Source organism: Tachyglossus aculeatus, chromosome 21 (genome assembly GCF_015852505.1).
Source record: "Tachyglossus aculeatus isolate mTacAcu1 chromosome 21, mTacAcu1.pri, whole genome shotgun sequence".
Lineage (NCBI taxonomy): Eukaryota > Metazoa > Chordata > Mammalia > Monotremata > Tachyglossidae > Tachyglossus > Tachyglossus aculeatus.
Genome location: NC_052086.1, coordinates 57887696 through 57900099, shown reverse-complemented (window position 1 = coordinate 57900099; position 12404 = coordinate 57887696). Strand labels below are relative to the sequence as shown.

The window sequence follows — 12404 nt, the reverse complement described above, 5'->3', positions numbered from 1 at the left end:
AATGCTACGTACCCATGCAGCATTCAGTGTGACTTCATAGTGTAAGGCAATGTTCTGTATGATGTCATTATGTTACACTGTGTATGGGCATAGTGAAATGTGATGACATCATCAGGAAGCCCAGTAAAACCACTGAACCATAAGTATTTCCCTGTGGACACTGCTCGACCCCACTACGCCAGAACCATTGCAGTCTTCTCTCAGGTCTCTGCTTACACAAGCACCACTTTCTTTCAACTCGGCCTAGTTACATTTTAACCATCACCATCTTTAGACTATCCTATGTTCTATCCCCCCACCCCATCCCCAAGAGTGTGCCCTGAGGCAGTTGTTTACCTTAACTACTGTCTGAAGTTGTTTATTATTATTACTACTACTGTTATTATTATTATTATTATTATTATTATTATTATTATTAATGACTTTTGTTAAGGGCTTACTGTGTGTCAAGCACTGTTCTCTGAGTGCTGTGGTAGAGACGACTTAGTTTAGATGCCGTCCCTGTTAACAGTCTGAGTAGGAGGAAGAACAGGTATTTAAGCTCCATTTTACAGATGAGGAAACTGAGACACTGAGAAGTTAAATCACTTGTGCAAGGTTACACAGCAGGCAAGTGGAAGATATGGGATTAGAACCCAGGTCCTCTGACTTTCAGGCCGATTCTCTTTCTGCTTCTCCCCCTCCTCTTCCTGATCGCAACCTCTATTTTGGCCAGTCCATTGATCATTCACAGCTTCACCAAAAGGATGGAGGGATAACAAGAGGAGATCAGCTCATCTGGTTCCCTCTTGTCAGCTCTGGTGACAGGTTTGGTGAGGGCAAGGGATGAAAGCCATTGTTTAAATGGAGCTGGGGAATTATCTGGGGGTCTGCTTTATCCAGACCATCCCTCACCTTGGTAGTAGAGATAACTCAGAGCTTACTGTAGGAGAGAAGAGCCGAAGGAACTGCCTGGACTGAAGTTCTGAGACCTTGGGCCTGAGTTTTTTGAGGTGACAAAGAGTGACCTAGATGCCTCATCTCAAATTTTACAGGAATTCTGCCTCCAACCTGGCACTGTCACGCTCATTCGGAAGCTAGTGTGATAATGCCCTAAAGGGTTATGAGTGATCAGGGTAAAAGACCAGCAGCCCTCAGAGTTTTGTGTATTACCCAGTATTCATTCATTCATTCATTCACTCATTCAATCGTATTTATTGAGTGCTTATCATGTGCAGAGCATTGTACTAAGTGCTTGGAAGAGTACAATATATAATGAACAGTACATTTCCTGCCCACAAGGAGCCTACAGTCTAGAGGAGGAGGCAGAATTTAATATAAATAAATTACAGATTATATATATTTGTGTGTGTGCACGCGCACGCACGCTGTGGAGTTGGAAGGGGGGGATGAAAACAGAAAACATCGCCTCCTTCTAAACAGTTTATTTAATGCTGAGCTTTGTATCCAGGGTGATAGTGACAGACTATCAGTAGGATATGTACAAAAATAACTTCCTTATGGGTGTTATTTCTCTTTTCTGAATAGACACTTGGACTCGCTTGTGTCCCTTCAGCAGAAGTTCACTGTTCTGCAACTTGTTCACTTTGGGGACAGGCACAACCCAACAATAATTACAAGAAAACACCTCTCTCTACCACACACTCACACATTCCATTTCATTACATTCATCTCCATCTTTATGAGCAAGGCAGGCTAAGGTGGTTGGGATGCCAACTGGCCTTTCCAAAAGCAGGGGCCAGGCCAGAAGACTTCTGATTGAGAAGCAGCATAGCCTAATGGAAAGAGCACGGGCTTGGGACTCAGAGGACCTGTACTCCAATCCCAGCTTTGCCACTCAGCTACTGTGTGACCCTGGACAAGTCACTTAATTTCTCTGTGCCTCAGTTGCCTCATCTGTAAAATGGAGATAAAGACTGTGAGCCCCATGTGGGATAGGGACTGTGTCTAATCTGATTAACTTGTATCTACCCCAGTGCTTAGAACAGTGCTTAGCATGTAATAAGCACTTAACCAGCACCATAATTATTATATTATTACATGTGATATAATAATAATATTAGTGAAAAGAGCACAGGCCTGGGAGTCAGAGGACCTGGGTTCTAATCCTGGCTCCACCACCTGTCTGCTGTGCAACTTTGAGCAAGTCACTTAACTTCTCCAGGCCTCAGTTACTTCCTCTGTAAAATGGGGATGAAGACTGTGAGCCCTACATGGGACAGGGACTGTGTCCCACCCAATTAACTTGTGTCTACCCCAGCATTTAGTACAGGGCCTGGCACATAGCAAGCATTTAACAAATACCACCATTATTACTGTTATTATTAATTGCCCCTCCAGCCAGGGGGACTCAGGATATTATGGTGCCTGAGACCAAAAGAAGGGATGCAGAAGGCTGCTGAACTGGGAGGTGAGAAGCAGAACTTGGTAAAAGAAAACAGGTCTCTCCCATTCCAGCTGCAGGCAAGTGCCTTGTCCACCTTTGGAGAAGAACCAGCTCGAGCTTTTCCCAAGGCAGGAATCCCAGGACTTTTCCTACTTTGATTGGTTTGGGAGCCTTCCCCCTAGGGCTACCAGCTTCAGAGCCCAGTCAGACACTTCTGTCAGGCAAGCCGGACAAGCAGAGTTTACTGAGCCCAACTTCCAAAGATAAATGCTATGTGAAGCAGATAGCAGACAGAGCTAGGGACAGAGTGAAAGTGGGGCTTGGCAAGCTGCCCAGTGACACTGTCTTCTCTTTCCAGCTTCTTGGGCAAGTCCAGATACAGGCAGGGCAAAAAAGAGAGCCCTCAGCTTGGCAAGGTATGGCCATTGCCCCATGTCCTTGGCTGAAAAGAGAAGTCATTCCCCAACAGATTTCACCGGCATATGGCCAAGGGGTTAGTCCGAGACTCCTTTGGGAGAAAAAGTTCTTGTAGTGGCTAAACAGATCAACAATCATGAGGCCGCCAGGGGCCGTGGATCACCGGAGCTTCCAGACCGAATGCACTCTACGACCAAGCTGGCTAGGAGTTTCACTACACTTCCAAGACTGCTGCCTGCCCAGCCTACCAGAAAAGCCAAGGACTCTACAGTTCAAGTGTAACAAACAGGAGGAGTTTAGTACCAGTGATTAGCAAAGTTTAATGATTATATCTTGAGTGGGGATGCAAGTGGAGGGCCACGAGTCAGATGGGAATAAGGACACTGCAGAGCCAAAGCCTTTCTTTCCATGGCCCTCACCACCCCATCCCCAGCAGCAGAGTGGAATCACCCTGATGGGGCTCTCTTGCTCCTGCAATATTTTTCTCCTTTTTCAGTCTGCTTTATCATTTTTCTGGAGGGAGACCAAGATAGTGAGTGGTGGCAACCTGAGACCTGATTGGTGATTTCTCTGAGAGTGTTCCATCTCTTCGATCAGCACCAGAGGAGGCCAGGAGGGATAGCTGCAAGCACCTCTCTGTCGGCCTCCAGCCAGAAGGAGGGAGAGGCGGTTGGGGTGGGATTCAGGCCAGCCTTTTCCTGGCACTGAGCAAACATTTTTGTTTGGTGATGTGAAATATTTCAAAATCCGATGCATCTCTCACTTTGTAGTGTGCCAATATGTTGGTCCTCCTGAACCTCCCTTTTTCCTCAGATTGGCAGGATTGGCCACTTGCCCAAGTCACATCTGCCAGGCTCTAGGATGGGCTGGAATCATGGGCCCTCCTCCCTTTTGAATTGTTGCCTCTCTGATGGCTCCCAGGACAGTCTCCTTCCAAGTCATATCAGGAGGTGCATTTACTGTGTGGGTGTCCGTGGGTGTCCATGTCCGTATCCGTGTGTCCGTGTCTGTGTGTGTGTGTTTGTGATTCAACCACTGTCTCGCTCTCCTGGTACAAAGGTCTTTTTCGTGTTCATCAAAATTTCCAGCTATTGGGGGTAGGGGGGTGGGGAATATTGGACAGAGGGGACAGGAGAGCCTCACAGACTGAGTCATTCAGAGAGTTCATCAGCATTCATCAGCATTCTGCACTGGCACATCACTCCTCCAGCCCTTCAAGATCCCTCCCCAGATATGTTAATGCATTTCCAGCTTTCACAGGTGTTATCCGGCATAGGTTTGTGGCCCTCTCCCTCCCTCCCAGGTGACTTTAAGTGGGGTTTTCAGTAAATAACTTTATGGTAAGTTGCCTGGAAAACCCCAGACTCCCAAGGGACCCTGTAACCTCTTGTCTCATCTCATCCTATCTTCCTTTCTCCACAGCTGCAAGCCTCTGGCGAAGACCACCTAGAGCTGTCGATCGGCTCTCCTACAGAGATTGATTCTGGAACTTCTGTTTTCATCTATCTCGGGCTGCCTCAGAAATCTTTCTTTTAAGGCTCAGACCTAGGCAGGAGAGGAGCCCCCTGAAATGTATCTGGTGGTGTCAATCAGGGGTGTTCATTAGAGAGCCCCAAGAGCCCTGCTGGGAGAGAGACAGGCAATTCCTAAGTTTCACTGCATTGCTCTGCAGATGCACCTCTCACCTTGTTGGCTAACCTCTCCGGTGATTCTAAACCCAGGTTTCTCCCTGGAGGGCTAAGATATCTTGTCAACTTTATGGCCCTGTATAGCATGTGGATAAATGTCTGTAGGAGAACAGGATGAGACTGAACTCATTTTCATTTGTGCCCCTGAGCCACTCTGCCAGCCGGGCCTAGCGTTTCTGCTATTATTACATTAGTACATCACTGCATGGGGGACTGACTTCTGGCATTAATGGGCAGCTTATAATTTCCTCATAGTGGCCAGGGAACTGCCCCTCTGCTCAGGTAAACTTTTAATGTAAAGTACATAGTTTGCTTCCTTGAAATTTCATTTAGTTGCTGGATACTCTGTTGTTTTTCTTTTCTCTCATCAGAGCAACTGATAGGAAATGTTTTGATGTAAACAAGAAGCTTTCTGCTTTCTTCAAAGTTCTCTCCCACTATCTTCTCTTCCCTGGATTGCGTATTTGCTCTTTCCTTCTCCATGGCCCCAGTCAACTCAATTTAAAAGAGAATTTAAAAATACAGGTTTCCCCACTTGAAAGATGGATAGACATTGATTTTCCTTCTGATCGCCTTATGATCAAGGTGCCAATTGACAGAGAGCTTCATGCCCAGGGATGGAAAAGAATGGTTCATAATCAAGCAGACTGTGAACAAAAGATTTCCTCTTTCGGTCTGACATTGAGGGAGTGAGGCCCAACCCTCCTGCTGCAGGGAGAAAAACAAACAATTAATCCCCAATCAATCACCCAATTGATGATATTTACTGAACGCTACAGATAAGGAAACTGAGGCACAGAGTAGATAAGTGACTTGCCCAAGGTCATGCTGCAGGCAAGTGACAGAGCCAGGATGGGGCAAGCAGAGGCTTCCTTCTTCCTTACAGTTTGAGCCCTCTGTGGGACAAGGACTTACCTGATGTGATTGTAGTGTATCTACTCCAGTGCTTAGCACAGTGCTTAGCAGATAGCAAGCGTGTAATAAATACCACAATGATGACGATGACTATCATTATTAATTTACATACATAACTTACATACTTTACCAGTGATATTTTCTTTAAATTGAACCAGCTTGGATTCTATTATAATTGTCCTGGATGTCTGCCCTTCTCGTCTTAGATTGTAAGCCCCCTGTGGGCCAGGGATGGTGTCTTAATTGATTTTCTTGTAATCTCCTCAGCAGTTAGAATGCACATTTGAAAATTTGTAAGTGCCTAATCAATGTTATTATTACTATATTAATAGAAATGAAAATAAGACCTACCACATTAACTCCATGCTTAGGGTACCGATGTTTACAGCTAACATCTTGAGAGTTGTAGTGAACACTGCAGGTAGGTAGCCGTCTTGAATCTGTCTTCAAAGCTGTCTGATTCATGGACCTAAGGAGAACGTGATGCTGTCATGGAACCACAGAATGGTAATCAGAGCTGGGTTCAAATATTGGTGTATGTCCCTGGCCTCAGTTTCCTTTGCTCCTTGAATGGAACCATAATATTTCCCACATTATTCCCAGAGACACTGAAGGGATAGTGTTTATCGAGGACCGAAGGAGCCTGGTTTGAAAGATGGGCTAGCTGTACCAAGTGTCATCCGTTATTAAAACCAAATGAAATTTCTCATCACCACCCAAACGGGGACAGAAAGGAGAAATACGGAGCGCAAGGCTTAACGAATGTTTCTCAGAGCTAATGTTGTATTGTACTGTCTTACTGATGTTAAATTGAGCTGACATGTAATTTGTACCTTAAGTTAGGATAAGAAATTGTTGCAAGAAGAGTTCTGAAATCAACCATGAATAATTTCCATACATTGAACAAAAACACTAATAAAACAAAAGTTTAAACAAATACCGTTCAAACCCATCAGCCATGAAGGGGAAAAGGAATATTGAAAACTCATATCAGCCTTCCTTTTGTCTGGGGGGCTGTGGTTATGGGATAAAACCTAGGAATCATGGGATTTCTGCCCATCACTGCGAGGGATTGGCAAATTATTGTCTTCAGGGGTTCTCTTTCTGAAAATGGGGATAAGGTTGTTTATCACTGCCAGGAGTTTGAATAGTTCATCATTTTTTTAAAGGAACAGAACCTTTTTTTTACCGTGCCACTGAGTGAGCCATTTTTCAGGCCCTAGTAAGTATCAGTTCTAAAGAGGAAGGTATTGGAACTTGGTTCATGTAATAGCTTACTCATTTAGCAACTAGCCTTCCATGCTGAGGGAGCAACAACACAGATAGGGAAAGTCAAAAGTAATGTAAAAGTCCTCTATTTTATTACCTGGGTGGGGCAGTAAAACATTTCTGAGGGCTGGTATTCCTTTGGAGTTATTTGTAAGGTTGGTTTAAGCCCTCCATCTTATCTTGCAAGAACTTAGTGTAAATTAGAGATTGTATAGTACTCAGTTCTCCAGCTTGTATATTATCACTACACTGTTTGGATCAAATGCTATGGGGGAATTAAGGAATGTACACCTGACCAGGTGAGTCTGTCTGGATAGCATGCAGAAATTCTTGTGAGATATGTGTGACATCGGTCAAGACAGAAGAATGATAGCACAAGGTTTGTTAAGAATGAAATCTCTGCATTATAGGATAATTGATTGTAGTTGGAGAATGTCAGGAAAAAAGGCTTTGTTTATATCCAAGATAGCAGGGTTACTAATCGTATTTATTATGCCCTATGTGAAAAGCACTGTGCTAAGCACTGGGGCAAATACAAGATTATTAGATTAGTTATGGCTACTGTCTTAAAGGGAGGCTCTCAACCTAAGTACTATTTGTCAAAACGGATCACAGGTGAAAGGGCCATTGAGAGTCATCTCACCCATTCCTTTGCCAGTCTGTGATTCCACACCTAAACCATGCTTGTCCGAGGGGAATGCATCCTTATTTTGAAAGGTCTCTGGAAAAAAAGATATTTCACAGTCTCCTTCACTACTAGAAAATTATTCCTTGGACCTAACAATGAATCTCAGTTTAAACCCGTTTCCCTTTGTTCTGTTTTCAGTGGAGAACAGCTGACCACCAAGTGTTGAAATGCTTCTTAGAACTTCATCAGGCCAAAATTAACAAGCGTCCAGAGGATGCAGATGTCAGCATTGTCTAGATGGAATCTAGAAAAGAATCCATCCCTTCTCTCTTGAAGCTCATAACCTACAATTATTAAAGAGCACGGTTGACCCCAGACCTCTAAATGCTTTCTCATTTTTCAGGTGGGAAATTTCTATGTTCCAAGTACCGTACTCAGTGCTGGGGTAAGCCTAAGATAATTAGGTCAGACACAGTCATTGTCCCACATGGGGGCCCCAGTCTTGTACTTTATTCTTTTATTCAATTGTATTTATTGAGCGCTTACTGTGTGCAGAGAACTGTACTAGGCACTTGAGAGAGTACAGTATAATAATAAACATTTGCTGCCCACAACGAGCTTACAGTCTAGAGAGGGAGACAGACATGAATATAAATAAACTCTTGCATGAAATACCTGTTCTTCCTAATTAATCAACAGTAGCATTTGTTGAGGATGAGGATGAGCTTACAAGAGTTTATTTATTTATATTAATTTCTGCCTTCCCCACTGGACTGTAGGCTTGTTACGGGCAGGGAACATGACTGCTAATTCTGTTGTGAGCCCGTTGTTGGGTACGGACCGTCTCTATATGTTGCCAACTTGTACTTCCCAAGCACTTAGTACAGTGCTCTGCACACAGAAAGCGCTCAGTAAATACGATTGAATGAATGAATGTTGTATTGTATTCTCTCCCAAACACTTAGTATAGTGCTCGGCACATAGTAAATGCTCAATAAATGCCACTGATTGATTGATTGAGGAGAAAGAACAGGTATTTCCTGCATATTTTACAAATGAGGAAACTGAGGCATGGAGTATTTAAGGGACTTATTCAAGGTTGCACAGCAGGAAGTGGCAGGGTTGGGATTGGAACCCAGGTCCTTTAACTCTCAGGTCCATGATCTGTCTACTTGACCACGTTGCTTCCTTCCACTGGGGATGTCTTTGAGGCTATCATGAATGTCTCTTCCCCTGAAGATGCCTAGCAGTGGGGGTGAGAGGGTTGGGAACTGCGGCCCTGGAGGTGACTTACTGTCACCTGATCCAGAGATGACCTCAAACTCAAAAGGACCAGGAATTGGGGTGTTCAGCTTCCTGCCAAGGACTGCAGGGCACTAATGTCATCTTGAGCTATCAGTGTTTATTCATCCAATAAAACAGCCCAGAATCACTAAGCGTTTGCTATCTGCACACAAACTGCAGGAGGTTTCATGGCATGATTGAGGGGTTTGAGGGACTGAAGGGCATTTTGTTCCACTGGCAAGGGGAGAACATGAACTTCAAGTCACACGAAGGACATGGACAAGAGTTAAGATCATCTAACGTAATCTCTGATATCTGTTTAACCAGATACTCGCGGTAAAAATAGAGAAGCTAAAAGGATACATCCTGAAGATATTATTGCCTGACGGTTTATTGTCGATTACCACTTCAAAGAGAGTACAGTGTAAAGTAGTCTGGAACTAGTCTGGGAATTTAGAGTTCAGTCCCTTTAAATCTTTAATGGTATTTGTTAAGTGCTTACTACATGCCCAGCACTGTTCTAAACATTGGGATAGATACGAGAGAATCGGGTTGAACACAGTCTCTGTCACATATGGGACTCAAAGTCTTAATAGGAGGGAGTAGTACAGTGCTCTGTACACAGTAAGCACTCAAATACGATTGAATGAATTTAATCCCCATTTTACCAATGAGGAAACTGAGGCCCAGAGAAGTGTCTGGCCCACGTTCACTTAGCAGAGTGGAGGAGCTGGGATTAGAATCCAGGTCCTCTGATTCCTAGGACTGTGCCTTTCACACTAGGCCACACTGAATCCTTTCGTTTAGGCCAGTGACAGGCAAATGGAAGTTGTTCTGTGGCCGGAGGGGAGCAGTGGGACAGGGGACTTGGAGGGGTCAGTGAGCGGGAGAATGACAGGGAAGCATTCGCTTGTCTAACAAGACGAGGCGGACAGGGAGGAATTCACTCGCTAACACGGCTTGACAACTCACTGGTTCAAGCAAAGGCAAAACCGGGCAGATAAATGGGAAGAGAAGTGTGAACATATTTAATATTTAAAGCAATTACATTACATACACCCCCTCCCTAGAACTGGTTGCTGCTAGTTCTCCCATTAGCTATCCAGAGGTAGGGGCTGGGGCTCTCTGCTGCTATTGCTGTTCTGAGTATATTAGCTATGGGAACAGAGCAGTCAGCTGGTCAATAACAAAGCAGGACCAGAGGAGGAAGGGGGGAAAGGGCAATAGAGAGGCAGGGAGGGGGAGACAGGGAAGTGGGGGTGGAGGAACACTTACCAATTGGAGACTTAAGTGTCAGTCTATCAAACGTTTCAAGTTTGTTCTCAGTGAATGTCCCTAGAGAACCAGGGGTTGCAAGGAAACCTGCTGGGGAAAGAAGACAGTTGGAGCGAGGAGGAGTGAGAGAAACTAAACAGCAACACCCACGTTCTGGGCCTCAAACACCCTCCAGCAGATTTCCAAGTGACAAGGAAATACTGCAGAGCAAGTTGCACTGGATGATTTGATGCAAATTTCCTGAAAGTTTAAAAGAAGACCAGCCATGGCTGTCTCCAGCAAGGGAAGGAGACGGAGGGGGACTACTTGACCTCAGTTATATGAGGAAAGGTCTTTGAGTTAAGCAAGATGAGGAGTGGTCAAATTGTGCTTCCGAACCAAGGAGAAGGGATGGAGGAGCTGGCTGGATTTGGAGCAGGCAATCAACCAATCATTAAAATCAGTGATATGTAGTGAGTGCTTCCTGTGTGCCCTGCACCGTATCAAACGTTTGGGAGACTATGACAGGGTTGGTAGATATGTTCCCTGCCTTCAAGGAACTTAGAGTCCAGAGGGGGGAACAGACATTAAATAAGCTGCCCAGGTGTGGGTGTGGGAGATGCTAGGGTCAGATTTATAGAGCCTAGCAAGCAGGTGGGTAAATGGATCATCAATGCATTTTTTTATAGGCCATTAAAAGGTATTAAAAGTTAAACAGGTCAGGCAGGAGAGGAGGCCCTCTCTGCCTGAGGCAGGCCTGGTTTAGGGCTATTCATTAACCCCATCCCCACCCCCAAAAGGGGCTGGAGGAGGGAGGAGAGGGGCTTCAAATCCTTCAATCTGGCTGTCTCAGAGCAGCTGGAAAAGAAGGAGTTGAAACTATTCCCTAAAATGAAATTGGGGGATTACCCAGCATCTCATTCATTCAATTGTATTTATTGAGAACTTACTGTGTGCAGAGCACTGTACTAAGTACTTGGGAAAGTACAATACAACAATAAACAGTGACATTCCCTGCCCACAAGGAGCTAGAGGTGGGAAATTGTGATATTTGTTAAGTGTTTACTATATGTCAGGCACTATACTAAGCACTGTGGTGGATACAAGCAAATAAGGTTGGACACAGTCTCTGTCCCACGTGGGGCTCACAGTCTCAATCTCCACTTTACAGATGAAGTAACTGAGGCCCAGAGAAGTGAAGTGAGTTGCCCAAGGTCACACAGCAGATAAATCCCAAACCCATGCTGTAACCAGTGAACCCTGTTTCCCCCCAGCACTACTAAAATGGGTCATGTAGAGCTGCCTCTATAGCAATAGAAAGGGAGTTCCCACAATTTAATCAGATGCCAAACCTGGGCTTTGGCTGGAGAAGGGAAGCTTTGGGTGAGAGCAGGTTTCTCACTGGGGTTGCTCCCTGAGTTATGGGCAAGGCCACCCCAGAGTTACAAAAGGTCCTACCAAACTGAAATGTGCTGGAGAGGATTATCTGCTTCCCAACCTCCAGAGTCAACAAACTTGAGAAGAAAGAAGAAATTCCTAGGTGTTTAAGGAACCTACAGAAGTGATCTTTGAGTTTGCATGAGGGAGAAACCAGGCCTGGACACACCTCAAGGAGACCAATTTTATGATTAGAATCAATTAATCAATCAATCTATATAATTTATTGAGCATCTACTCTGTGCAGACCATTGTTTTGAGCACTGTTTTGAGTAGAGTTCAGTCAGTCAATGGTATTTAGTGTGTGTGAGTGTGTGTGTGAAGCAGCGTGGCTCAGTGTAAAGAGCACGGGCTTTGGAGTCAGAGGTCATGGGTTCAAATTCCCGGCTCCGCCAATTGTCAGCTGTGTGACTTTGGGCAAGTCACTTAACTTCTCTGTGCCTCGGTTACCTCAAGGATTAAGACTATGAGCCCCCTGTGGGACAACCTAATCACCTTGTAACCTCCCCAGCACTTAGAACAGTGCTTTGCACATAGTAAGTGCTTAATAAATGCCATCATTAACATTATCCTAAGCACTTGGAAGTAAAATTGGCAAGCACAATAGAGTTAATAGACTTGATCCCTGCCCCCAAGGAACTTATACTGGGAGAGACAGACACTAAATAAACAATAGATAGAGGAAGTAATAGAGAATAAAGAGAAGCAACATGGTCTAGTGGTAAGAACACAGGCCTGCGAGTCCGAGGACCTGGGTTCTAATCCCAGATCTACCAATCGCTTTCTGCGTGACCTTGAGCGAGTCACTTTATTTCTCTGTGCCTCAATTTCCTCAACTGTAAAATGGGAATTAAATACTTATTTTCCCTCCAACTTAGACTGTAAACTCCATGTGGGACAGGGACTGTATCCAGTCTGATTCATGTGTACTTACCCCAGCATTTAGACTAACACATATAGCAAGAACTTTAACGCCATAAACAAACAAAAAAAGAGATACTTAAATACTATGGAGGGGGGTGAGAACCTGGAGGCTAATGTAGAACAGAAGTGGTAAAGTGGCAGTTGAGCAGGATAGAATGTGGGGAAATGAGAGATCAGTTAGGGAAGACTTCCTGGGGAAGAT

The 12404-nt window shown here is 44.6% G+C and overlaps 1 long non-coding RNA gene across 1 annotated transcript; it reads right to left on the bottom strand.

The window, feature by feature from the left end:
* Window positions 1-3007: 3007 nt before the first annotated feature.
* LOC119941997 lies at window positions 3008-9946 on the bottom strand. The gene is made up of 4 exons (XR_005455343.1): window positions 9863-9946; window positions 7319-7396; window positions 5758-5875; window positions 3008-5199 (listed from the first exon to the last, which is right to left on the bottom strand). It is a non-coding gene; the product is annotated as an uncharacterized LOC119941997 (long non-coding RNA).
* Between the last annotated feature and the right edge of the window lie 2458 nt (window positions 9947-12404).